At 43.9% G+C, this 12,966-nt stretch overlaps 1 protein-coding gene across 1 annotated transcript in view; it reads right to left on the reverse strand.

Moving 5' to 3' along the window:
- Positions 1–12,966, reverse strand: part of kif21a (kinesin family member 21A) — a 47,110-nt gene that overhangs the window by 33,350 nt on the left and 794 nt on the right.

Raw genomic sequence — 12,966 nt, forward strand, 5'->3', positions numbered from 1 at the left:
CTGCCCTATAAAAGACAACATGCTGGCAGTGGTTGCTTATTAAATTTATATGCAGGGTTAGTGCAGCAGAGCTTACTTGATAAGGGGGGGGGTGTGCAGGTTTACAGAGAAACACTTTACACTGCGGGAGCCTTAAACCTTAAAGACTTAAAGCACGTGTGCATTTTGAGGCAAGAGAAGCAGGACATGAATATGAAGCAGTGGATATTACAGTCCTGGTTTCACAGCACGTTTGATGACTACTTGCAGTTTGGCACAGAAAGACATCTTGGGCCCAAATACACAGAACGGATAAATGCATACCAGAGATAGTTTGCGGCTCTGGTGGATTCTTTTAAAGAGCCATGCAGGATGATGAGAAGGGACGTTTTTAGTATCAGAACCCTACTCGAAGTGGTTTCATGCTCGGCCAGACGGGACCACCTACAGCCCCAGACAAAGAGCTCAGAGCAGCGTCTACTTTAGACTCCGCGGCAGACCACAGACGAGCTGCAGGGAACACCACGAGCACATGCAATCTGTGCCACGGTGAAAAGAAACACATAAAAGCTTTAAACGTCAATATTTCCTATTAAATGCAGCAGTACGTCTTTATGCCGGCGCAGTGCTGTACTCTGCGTGACATGAAGGATGGGGTTGCCATGGTGACTGGTAATGGAAGCAGAGAATTAAAGTCATAATCCGATCCCAGCAGGATGTAAAGCTGGTCTGGCGAAGAGATGCCAGGAAGAGGAGGAGGAGGGGCACCAGAGAGAGACGAAGGCGCTCAGCATCCTGCCGCCATCAGAGACTCCAGGATCACTGCCAACGCAGCTCAGCGTTTTCTCTGTGCCTCCATCCTCGTGACACGAGCATCGAAAAGGGTTCATCGTGTAATTACTCTTCTCCCACAGTTATTGGAGAAGAGACTCGGGTCAGGTGACCTTCTTACAACAATTAAATAACCGCAATTTCTCTTCAGAAACGGAAAATGTTCAAAGAACAAATGATAGAAATAATTATTTAACAAGTAAAGATGTTCCCACAGAGCAGCTCCGTGTTCCACCTGCACAAATGCATCACATATTTTATTTTAACACAAGGCCAGAGCTTGCAAAGACATCACACACACACACACACACACACACACACACACACACACACACACACACACACACACACACACACACACACACACACACACACACACACACACACACACACACACACACACACAGCGTTATATAATCTGCACACCAGGTTCATGAGGCCGACATGAGCTGATTGGTTCATCTTGCTCTAATAAAGCTTTGGATATGTATGGATATCCCACTGATCCTCTTGGAAAATGTGATTTCAAAAACAAAAACGAGGCTGCACCATGGCCCTGTGGCACGCCGATAACGGCTTTACTGCTTCCTGCAGGTCAGAGGTCAATGAGCAGACCACCACACCATTACCAGGGGAGAGGAGGGAGGGGGGGAAGGTTAGGCAACAGAAGGTGTCAGCGAGGGATCATCTGTAGCTGACAGCAGGCTGGGGTCAGTGTCTTCCTCTCAGTGACACGTGTTGTGTGCACACGGACATGCAACAAAAACAGTGAAGTGGTGAAAAGCATATTTTGGTGTCCATATCCAATTCTGTATTTTGATAATGTCAGCTTCTTTGCCAAGACAAGCTGTGCCGACTCATAACATAACTCCAGCTCTACAGATAACATCGGACACTTTAAAATGTCGGAGCAGCCTAACCTTAGTGTTTGATCAAACCTCTTAAGTAAGTTTTGGTCACACGATTAAAAAGGTTTATTTATTGAAAACAAAACCTCACTTGTTTTACATACTAGATGTCCACCACATCGTCTGGCGTGAACATGTCCACAGAGAAGAGAGCAGATCAGACTTTTCACTCTGAATGATCAGCTTTCTGAAAACCGACGGTGCAGCCGTCACTCTTGTTCTGGCCTGGTTAATGACGCACTTTATTTTTGGATACAGTAGTGTGCTATGAATGACGCATCCTTTTCAGGAGTGGAAACACGCACGCACAACTTGAACCTAATTTAGAGGCGTTTAATTAAATTTGGATCATCTAGCACAATAAATAAACTCGTATGCATATATAGTCAACATGATGAGAGTATTACAGGACACCTTTGCTCTTGTATGAAAGATATTTACATAAAGTTATTGAATTTAACACATTGCATACTGCAGGTATAATAAATAAATAAAAATGCATGGCCAGCAGCAGTCCAAAACTGGAGCGTTAAAGTTTTCTTGCTGCTGCAAATGTGACATTTTAATGACAAATCATAAATCTTTTGCCATCATTTATCATTTATCCTACATTAGAGAGTCCAGGAGTGGGGAGAGAGATGAGGCGTTGCATACCCCTGGCTGAATGGTTCATGGTTGGACAGTTCAACCACTTTTCTATTACTTCTTTTGCAAACTTCTGCAGAACTTAAAAGCCTAATGAATCTGGAATTGAATAGATAGGTCGCCCTTCCCTCACAGCACTACTAAACCTAAATGAGGACATTTAATGCTATTGAAGAAGCAGAGGAATCTTCCTAAAACTCACAAAATGTCTGAATTATACAAACAATTGTGCGTCCTTCAGTCACCCGTTGACTTGTCCTGTAGCACAGACGATAAAAGGTAGAGGAAGTGAACTGTCATCACAGCCAGACAAATATATCGTGCAATTTACATAAAGAAAGAGAAAACTAATAACACCTCACTGCCCGCTTTGCAGAGTCAGCCCTGGACTGCAGTGTCATTCAACCATGTGGTGTTGACACAGGAGTCCCATCTCTGTGTCAACCACAGGCCAGCCACACAAAAGCTAAACATGACGATGTGGAGAGTGTGTGTGTGTGTGTGTGTGTGTGTGTGTGTGAAGGACACAACCAGCCGCCATATGCAGCTTTCAAGGCAGCCAGATTGCAGATAATAGGTTAGGTAAACACATCAGTCGAGGTTGAGTGAAGTCAGTTCAGCTCCACCGTTAACCATTTTGCATCTCTGTCAGAATTATATTTTCTTGCCATTAATTTGCACGGTGGGCGGACAACCAACACTGAGACGTTTAATAAAGACACCACCCACGTCGAGTGTTCACACCTGCAGCTAAATGACTACCACCTCATGAATATGCAGATTCAGACAGCTGCTGCTGCTGCATGTTGCCGGCAGGTGGTGAGGCTGCTCATTTGCATACACTGCCTTCAGCACTGTTTCAATCCACGCCTGCATTTCAGGTGCAAGACTGTCTGACACAGGAAGGTGTCTGACAGCCTCCCTGTACAACAAGGTGTGAGAGCGGTGTGCGTGTGACGAAGCTGTTGTGTTGCTCAAGATCACGATCTCAAGATGTCCTCCACCCACGATGAGGGAGGGGAGAGGGTTAGTATTGAGGTGCATCACCTCTCCAAGTTTCATTATCAATTAAAAATCGGTTTTGTTTATTAGGTCGGAAAATACGGAAAAGTATCAAATCACAGTGTTTCCAGAGTTCAGGGCGACATCTTTAAAGGTTTTATTTTATCTGAACAACTCAGACGATCCTACCACAAGTCATAACATAAGACAAAAAATAACTCCATCCATCGTCTACCGCTTATCTGGGGTCGGGTCGTGGGGGCAGCAGCTCCAGTAAGGAACCCCAAACTTCCCTTCTCCGGGCCACATCCTCCAGCTCCGACTGGGGGATCCCAAGGCGTTCCCAGTGAGGAGATATAATCTCTCCACCGAGTCCTGGGTCTTCCCCGGGGTCTCCTCCCAGCTGGACGTGCCTGGAACACCTCCCTAGGGAGGCGCCCAGGTGGCTCCTTACTAGATGAACCACCTCAACTGGATCCTTTCAACGTAAAGGAGCAGCGGCTCTACTCCGAGTCTCTCCTGATGGCTGAGCTTCTCACCCTATCTCTAATGGAGACGCCAGCCACCCGTCTGAGAAAACCCATTTTGGCCGCTTGTAGCCACGATTCTTTCTCGTTCTCGTTCTTTGGGTCATGACCCTTCATGACCACAGGTGAGGGGAGGAACTTTATATACTATATTAATTTACTGTTGATGCACTAACTGAATAATCAACTAATCATTTCTTTGTCAGGAGCTTTGACAGTTTCAGACGTACCTTCATCAGTGCGAAACAGTGCACGTGGAACCAGCGCTATAAGATTAGCTCTGGAGAAACAAGTTCAGTGACAGAAAAGTAATCCGTATCAATTTAGTAAATTGACGAATAATTTAAGGCATTTCTCAATATATTTGCTCGTGTATCCACGATACAAAGTTTCTGCTTTTCTTTGTTTCATTTGACTTTTAAAAATCGACCATCTCTGCGATGTTACATTTGAGTACAAAGTTTTGAGTTATGCCACCTCCATGTGGCCAACTATATGAGTTTTAAAGACGCGTCGTGTAAAATGAGGCCGGTGACGTCGTAGATGCAACAGATATAACCTCTAATATCACGTTTTAAAAGGACCAACAGTGTGATTCATGAAGAGCAGCTCCCTCCCCATCGACTGCAGGGACAGCCTCCTGACATAAATAACAAGGTGGCAGCTCGCTATGCAAACACAGCTATTTGTGACTGTCTGAGGACTATTTGTGACGTTCTGCTGGCAGTTTGATGATCAAGTTAAGTTACATCCACATCCTATTCGCGGCTCCGGCGCCACATTTAGACCCTCATCCATTTGAGCAGAGCCCCTTAACTGGACAGATCTGTGCAGAGAGGAAAAGGCTGAGCACACAAGCAGAGTTCAAACTGAAGCGGCGGAGAAAGACAAAGGCAGTAATGCAACATATTTGCATGGGCGTGGTGGTCGTGTAAGCTACTCTATAATTACATCCAATTTGTTTTGCTTGACCAGCTTGTTTCCTAAGTGCTACATAATGGGGGGGGGAAGAGGAGGCGGAGGAGAGTGAATCCATTCCTCGTCATAAACGTGTCCACATGTGGTGCGTGCGGCTCCGCAGTTGAAAGGCTCAGTGCATCGGTGCAGATGCGTCTGGCAGAAATGCGCTGACTCCTTAGAGGTTTGAGATATAGATAACTGAGGTCTTCCAGCAATGCTGCGGCCAGTCGTGAATCTATTTCAAGGCAAGCTGAGTTTAAGTGTAGGCTATGCTTAGCATCGTCTTGGATTGGAAGAGCCTAAAGGCAGCCAAACGCTGGATATGTATCCGGGGTTCTCACTCAAACGACTGCGTTACAAGGCGGCTCGACACCGAGACAAAGTCAGTGACTAGAGATGATTTGAATATCGGATCGTTGTAGTTCAGCTGAGATAAGTATACAGTCCTGCTATAGAAACATTCCCCAATTATGTTTTAGATGTTTGTAGGGCTGCAACTGATGATTATGTTTCTTATGAAAATTGTTTAGTGTATGAAAAGCTTCCCAGAAACCCAGGAGACATCGGATGTCTGAGCAACATTTCATTTACAAAGATATAAAAACAGAACTTCTTCACATTTGAGAAGCTGGAGACAAAAACATTCTTGGAATCTTTAATTACCAACTTCATCCATTAGTTATTTAACACAATTAATCCTTAAATCAAGCAGAAACGCCAAACATTCACCGGCTCCAGCTTCTCAAATGTGAGACTTTCTGTTTAGCTTCATTGTAAAATGAATATATTTGGGTTTTGGGATGTTGGGTTGGACAAACCAAAAGACATCAACTCATTTTATAGACTTAAACACTGTAAGCTTAGTTCAGTACTGCACTTAAGTTTATACACATGTCATCTGAAGGCTTGATTACAGGTGCAGATGTGTCCAACACTATAAAACGATATCGTCCGTCAGCCTGAGTGCTCTCCTTACAGTACCATAAAAAACTAAGTGATGTAAGGTCCGTTTATCCGACACTGTAATGAGCCGAGTCTATTCACAGCTGAGCTGCAGCTCGCTTGTTAGAAACACACACTCCTCCTTCAACTAGTGCTACATGCAAAGAGGGTGGAATTCATAGCTTGCATCTGGGTAACTTGGCTAACACTTAAAAATAAATAAATACAGCATGAAGTGAGCTCACCCTCGGGCCATTTCTCTAATAGAAGAATGTGGATCACAGTAAAAGCTCATCGCTCCAGACACAGCAACAAAGAATTACCCAGACTCCCCAGGGGCCACGTAGAGAAAATCCACTTTTGTTACGTTTCAGTCGGGCTATACCTGAGGCGGAACTTTCTGAAACCCATTACGCAGTTTGGACTGCTGTTCTAAATACTCGGGGTCGTCAGTGCACATAAAATAACCATGACCTCCTGGAGCTGCGTGCTCTCATTTCTTTTTTTGAATAACTGAATATTGCAACTGCTATGTCCAAAGAGTTGATTTAATATTGTGTCGTGATGAAACCTTGTGATTTACTCCCCTGATGTTCAACACATTCAGTTTAAAGAAGCTTCCAGTGTGAAAGTGTAAAACTGGAACACGAGTCACGACAGATGGGTATTAAGATAATACACCGGACCTAATGTTACAACAATGGGAGGAAATAGAGAACAGGTCGAGACCAACACACACTTTTATACACACACACACACACACACACACACACAGGAGCATGGGTCAGCGGCTAACTCCTGACAGACTGACTTGGCTCAGTGGATGTGAACAAAGCACAAGGTCTGGAGAGGATTTAGTCCCGACGAGGCTTTTGTGTTTGCATGGTGATGCCATGGGTAACGAACACGCATCTGAACGTCCAGAATCCTGAGCTCCCACTGGACCTCTGACAGTCTTCTACTGACCCTGCCCAGGTTACTCACGTTTTATAACGGTCAGAGTTACATTCATGTATGGTATTTTATTGTTTATAATTTCATGCACTGTATATAATAACTATTTCCTTTTTTAATATAAATATATCTAAATATTAATATATATTTTTTATATTAATATATAATAATATATATATATATATATATATATATATATATATATATATAAATAATATAAATATTTATAATATTAATAAATATATTTATTAATAAATTAATAAATATATAAATGTATTGTGTGTATGTATGTAGAAAGGCCTTCTTGGAGACCCTGAATGGAGCCCTGCAGGGGGCTCCAGTAGGGGACTCCGTAGTCTTGCTGGGAGACTTCAACGCACACGTGGGAAACGATGGAGACACCTGGAGAGGCGTGATTGGGAGGAAGGGCCTCCCTGATCTAAACCCGAACGGTCGTTTGTTGTTGGACTTCTGTGCTAGTCATGGAATGGCCATAACAAACACCATGTTCGAACATAAGGATGCTCATAAATGCACGTGGTACCAGAGCACCCTAGGCCAAAGGTCAATGATCGATTTTGTAATCGTATCACCTGATCTGAGGCCGCATGTTTTGGACACTCGGGTGAAGAGAGGGGCGGAGCTGTCGACTGATCACCATCTGGTGGTGAGTTGGATCAAGGGGTGGGGGAAGACTCTGGACAGACCTGGTAAACCCAAACGGGTAGTGCGGGTGAACTGGGAACGTCTGGAGGAAGCCCCTGTCCTGGGGATCTTTAACTCACACCTCCGGCGGAGCTTTTCAGCCATCCCTGTGGAGGTTGGGGGCATTGAACCTGAGTGGGCGATGTTCAAAACCTCTATTGCTGAAGCTGCGGTGATGAGCTGTGGTCTCAAGGTCTTAGGTGCCTAAAGGGGCGGTAACCCTCGAACACCGTGGTGGACCCCGGTGGTCAGGGAAGCCGTCCAACTGAAGAAGGAGTCCTTCCGGGTTATGTTATCCGGGAGGACTCCGGAAACAGTTGCAGGGTATCGAAGGACTAGAAGGGCGGCAGCTTCTGCTGTGTCAGAGGCAAAGCAGTGGGTGTGGGAGAAGTTCGGAGAAGCTATGGAGAAGGACTTTCGGTCGGCACCAAGGTGCTTCTGGAAAACCATCCGGCACCTCAGGAGGGGGAAGCGAGGAACCATCCAAGCTGTGTAGAGCAAGGGTGGGACCCTGCTGACTTCAACTGAGAAGGTTATCGGCCGGTGGAAGGAGCACTTTGAGGAACTCCTGAATCCGACTAACACGCCCTCTGGGGGATCATCGCCAATTTCCCTGATGGAAGTCACTGAGGTAGTCAAACAACTCCACAGTGGCAAAGCCGCAGGGGTTGATGAGATCCGTCCAGAAATGCTGAAGGCTTTGGATGTTGAGGGGCTGTCTTGGTTGACACGCCTCGTCAACACTGCGTGGAAGTCTGGGTGGGGTGGTTCCCCTATTTAAAAAGGGGGGGACCAGAGAGTGTGTGCCAACTACAGGGGTACCACACTTCTCAGCCTCCCTGGTAAAGTCTACTCCAAAGTACTGGAAAGGAGGGTTCGGCCGGTAGTCGAACCTCTGATTGAAGAGGAATAATGCGGATTCCGTCCTGGTCGTGGAACAACAGACCAACTCTTTACTCTTGCAAGGATCCTGGAGGGGGCCTGGGAGTACGCCCATCCGGTCTACATGTGTTTTGTGGATCTGGAGAAGGCGTATGACCAGGTCCCCCGGGTGATACTGTGGGAGGTGCTGCGGGAGTATGGGGTGAGGGGGTCACTTTTGAGGGCCATCCAATCCCTGTACGTCCAAAGCGAGAGTTGTGTCCGGATACTCGGCAGTAAGAAACCGGTGGATTGCCTACTCCGGGTAGGGAATGAGCCATTACCCCAAGTGAAGGAGTTCAAGTACCTCGGGGTCTTGTTCGCGACTGAGGGGACGATGGAGCAAGAGATTGGCCGGAGAATCGGAGCAGCGGGGGCGGTATTACAGTCACTTTACCGCACCGTTGTGCTCAAAGCTCTCAATATACTGGTCAATCTTCGTTCCTACCCTCACCTATGGTCATGAAGGCTGGGTCATGACCGAAAGAACGAGATCACGGGTACAAGCGGCCGAAATGGGTTTTCTCAGACGGGTGGCTGGCATCTTCCTTAGAGATAGGGTGAGAAGCTCAGCCATCCGTAAGAGACTCGGAGTAGAGCCGCCGCTCCTTTACGTTGAAAGGAACCAGTTGAGGTGGTTCGGGCATCTAGTAAGGATGCCACCTGGGCACCTCCCTAGGGAGGTGTTCCAGGCACGTCCAGCTGGGAGGAGACCCCAGGGAAGACCCAGGACTCGGTGGAGAGATTATATCTCCTCACTGGCCTGGGAACGCCTCAGGATCCCCCAGTCGGAGCTGGCCCGGAGAAGTAAAGAAATAAATATATAAATATATTAATATATAATAAATATATAATATTAATAAATATATTAATGTATATATAAATAAATAATAAATATATATAATAAATATATAATACATATATATATTAATAATATATATATATATATATATATATATATATATATATATATATATATATATATATTAATAAATATATAATACATATATATATATTAATAAATATATAATACATATATTAATAAATATATACTAAATATACCCCCAGTCGGAGCTGGCCCGGAGAAGTAAAGAAATAAATATATTAATATATATAAATAAATATATTAATATATAAATAAATATATTAATGTATATATAAATAATAATAAATATATATTAATAAATATATAATACATATATATATTAATAAATATATATATATATATATATATATTAATAAATATATAATACATATATATATATTAATAAATATATAATACATATATTAATAATATATATATATATATATATATATATATAGAGAATAATCACATATGCTGCCAAGTGGAGTGGATTAAGCATTTTATCATCTTATATTAAATGAGTATCCTACTCTTACACTTGGAAAAATAACCATGTTTAGTTTTTGGACATAAATCCTATTAAAAAAGAAAACTAGGAAAATTGCATATTTATGGGATGACTTTTCTTTATTTAAAGACTTTAAATAAGTACATTTGGGCTGTATTTGAATGTTAAAAAACCCATATCCTTTCCCCATGTTTTTTTAATGATTCTGCACCACACTTCAGTAGAGAGGCCCCTCGCCTCTGTTTGCACTGTAAACCCCCCACAGCCATCGTCAGCTGTTGTCTCTTGTCATCCGAGTTCAGGCCCGGTCTGGTCATTAAGTAATAGTAGATATCTTCTCTAATCACGCAGCTCATTTTAACAAGCTCTTTCCACCAGTTAACTCTGTCTCTACAACCTGAGGCTTAGACCGAGCCACTTACACCAGTTGCTGCATGCCCCCATGTCATTACATTAAAGTGCGCCTGTAACTTAAGCTGTAAGAGGGTTAGGGACATGTTTCAGTTCATGATCGTCATTGTTATGCCTTTAGCTGAGCATCAAAATCAAACAAAAGGGGAAAGAAAACAAAAGTGATGTTTTCACGAGGCGATACATATTTAGATTTCTTGGCTGCTGCATGTTATCGAGTAGTTAATGAGCTTGGCAACAGCAGCACACAAAGCTGCTGTATTGCAGTAATGGCCCCAGCAGGCAGGTTCAACAAGTCCTCAGTTCCACCTGAGCCCTTCCCCTCAATGTACACCTACCTTTGAAGACAAACTACTGTAACGTCTTGCACTGTGCAAACAAGACCACTACAGTACAATGTACAGTGCTCGTCCTCTCTGTGCCCGGGTAAACACACACGGTGGACTCAAATGCATGTTGAAAGCACACTTTTTTTGAGCTTTGTGTTCCCTTGTGGAAAGTACAGCTGTTGAGATAAGCTCGGGTCTTTAAAACGATTAAACAACCTCAAGCGGACCCCTCGTTCCTAAAGCAACCCTGTTTAAAGGTACTGTGCAATCTAGGATCAGGCATTATGGCTTAAACTGCACAGTCTCCAAGATAAGCTGCTCAACACTTTTCCCATTACGTTCACATTTTGCTGACACACAGGAGTGAGCGTGCTCAATATGTCGGAGCTCGTGGGGTTGATTTGGAAGTGAAGCAGCTCAGAGACCCACCCATATTAACAGGTTGTGCACGTGCACGGTGAGACTTGTCAACACAGTCAGGACAAACTATTTTGCCAGTTGGTAGCAGTTAAAACATGTCACTGCAAACTCATAACTAGAGCCGAGTGTCACACAAGCTGCACTAATTACAACACTGGTTCTCCAGGCATCATTACATCCTCCTGTAGATTATTAGTAATCCTTAACTATGCTATTAACAAAGTTTAACTGCGCTCCTCTGGGTACGTCGTAGAAAGATAACTGGTTTTACAGAGTGAAGGTAGCGTGCTATAATCTGGCCGGTAATTTCAGTTCCTGGAACCAGAATACAAAACGTTTTCCTCGTACTGGATGAACGGCGTTTGCACGCTCTTAGAAAGTCTCTCTCTCTCTCTCTCTCTCTCTCTCTCTCTCTCTCTCTCTCTCTCTCTCTCTCTCTCTCTCTCTCTCTCTCTCTCTCTCTCTCTCTCTCTCTCTAAAAAAAGGGAAACTATAGGTTTGAAAAAGATGGTTATTAATTATCATTATTGGCTGAAATAAATCCGTATGGTGACGTGCATCTCGAGTAGGAACCTGACTTGTATGTCAAATGTAATGCTTCACAACCTCCTTATGAAATGTGAGACACTATTAAATGGATGATAATTCAGCTCCATGATTGAGATGGTTTGTGGTCTCTATACTATATTCTAAGATCCAGTCCAGTGCAACAGCAACTACACAAGTACAGCCTTAAAGAGCCTTAAAGAATTCAAACATGAACTTTCACAGTAAGGCCGTATTTACTGCAGGTCAGCTGTCCCGTGTAGCATTACATCAGTACAGGTGTTGCTATTGTCATGGTCACTGTGCTGTCACCACTAACTGTGCAGAGGGATGAACAGAAAGGCCCACCTGACAGCACAGCAGGCTCCAGACGGGGACGTAACACTCACACTGGTAATACACTTCATTCATTTGTGGTTTGCAGATCTCTCCAGGAAATGTTTTGCAATTAAACGTTGGAATTCACCCTGAGTTCACTCACTTTCCCCCCCCAGCAACACATGTTCTACTCTGCTTCAGGGAGGCAGCCTGGGGATGAACTCACATCTATTGATACATTCAGTGTCGAAGATGTTTGGCACAAACTGGCATCTGTAGAAAGAAGATCTTGTCCTTTGATTTTTAAACACTTTCTGCTAAAAAAACAAACCTCTGCTGGAAAATGTCTTCAACATGACGTCACATCATTTATCATTCAGAAGCAACATATCAGAGGATGAAACAAAAAGCAGACACGTAATGTCACCTGCTCTGCGTGCATATTCCCCCTTCAAGAAGAAGAAGAAGAAGAAGAAGAAGAAGAAGAAGAAGAAAAGAAGAAGAAGAAGAATAGAATCAGGAAGCTTTGGACAAACACGCTCCAGTCTTCACACACAATGATGAGGATGCACTTTTGCGAACACGAGGAAGAGTATTACACACAAATGAGGAAATCTAAGCATGGGCAAGTTGGAAAATTAAAGATAAATGCAACAATACACACGTTATCCATCATTCATTCGGGTCAAATGGTCCGAATTACACATACAGAGAGACAGAGGGGGGAGTCTGATTTCCCATTGCTGTGCCACCTCACCAGCTTTGTTGGGAGCAGCCTACTTTAGCACAATAGCACATTAAGTGTTGGTACTTTTACTGATATAGCAAACATGTCTGATTCTAACAGGCTTGAATCACCAGAGCGTGGTGGTCTACTAACAAAGAGCAGACTTGACAGGGCTCTGAACGGCCCACTGTCCTTTCCTTGAAACCTGGCTGTCAGTGAAGCTCCTCTTTCATCGATTAACTGTCTCTCTGCAGGAGGCTTTGAGGAGAGGCCAGGCTTTAGGAGACACACACACACACACACACACACACACACACACACACACACACACACACACACACACACATATACACACACACACACACACACACAGCTGATTTGTCTCCCACCCTCTCTGCCTTCCTTTCTCTGTTAGCTCAGCCCTTTCAATAGATGATATCATCCCTCCTCATGCATGCCAGAGTATGC

This window comes from Cottoperca gobio, chromosome 6 (genome assembly GCF_900634415.1).
Source record: "Cottoperca gobio chromosome 6, fCotGob3.1, whole genome shotgun sequence".
Taxonomy (NCBI): Eukaryota; Metazoa; Chordata; class Actinopteri; order Perciformes; family Bovichtidae; genus Cottoperca; species Cottoperca gobio.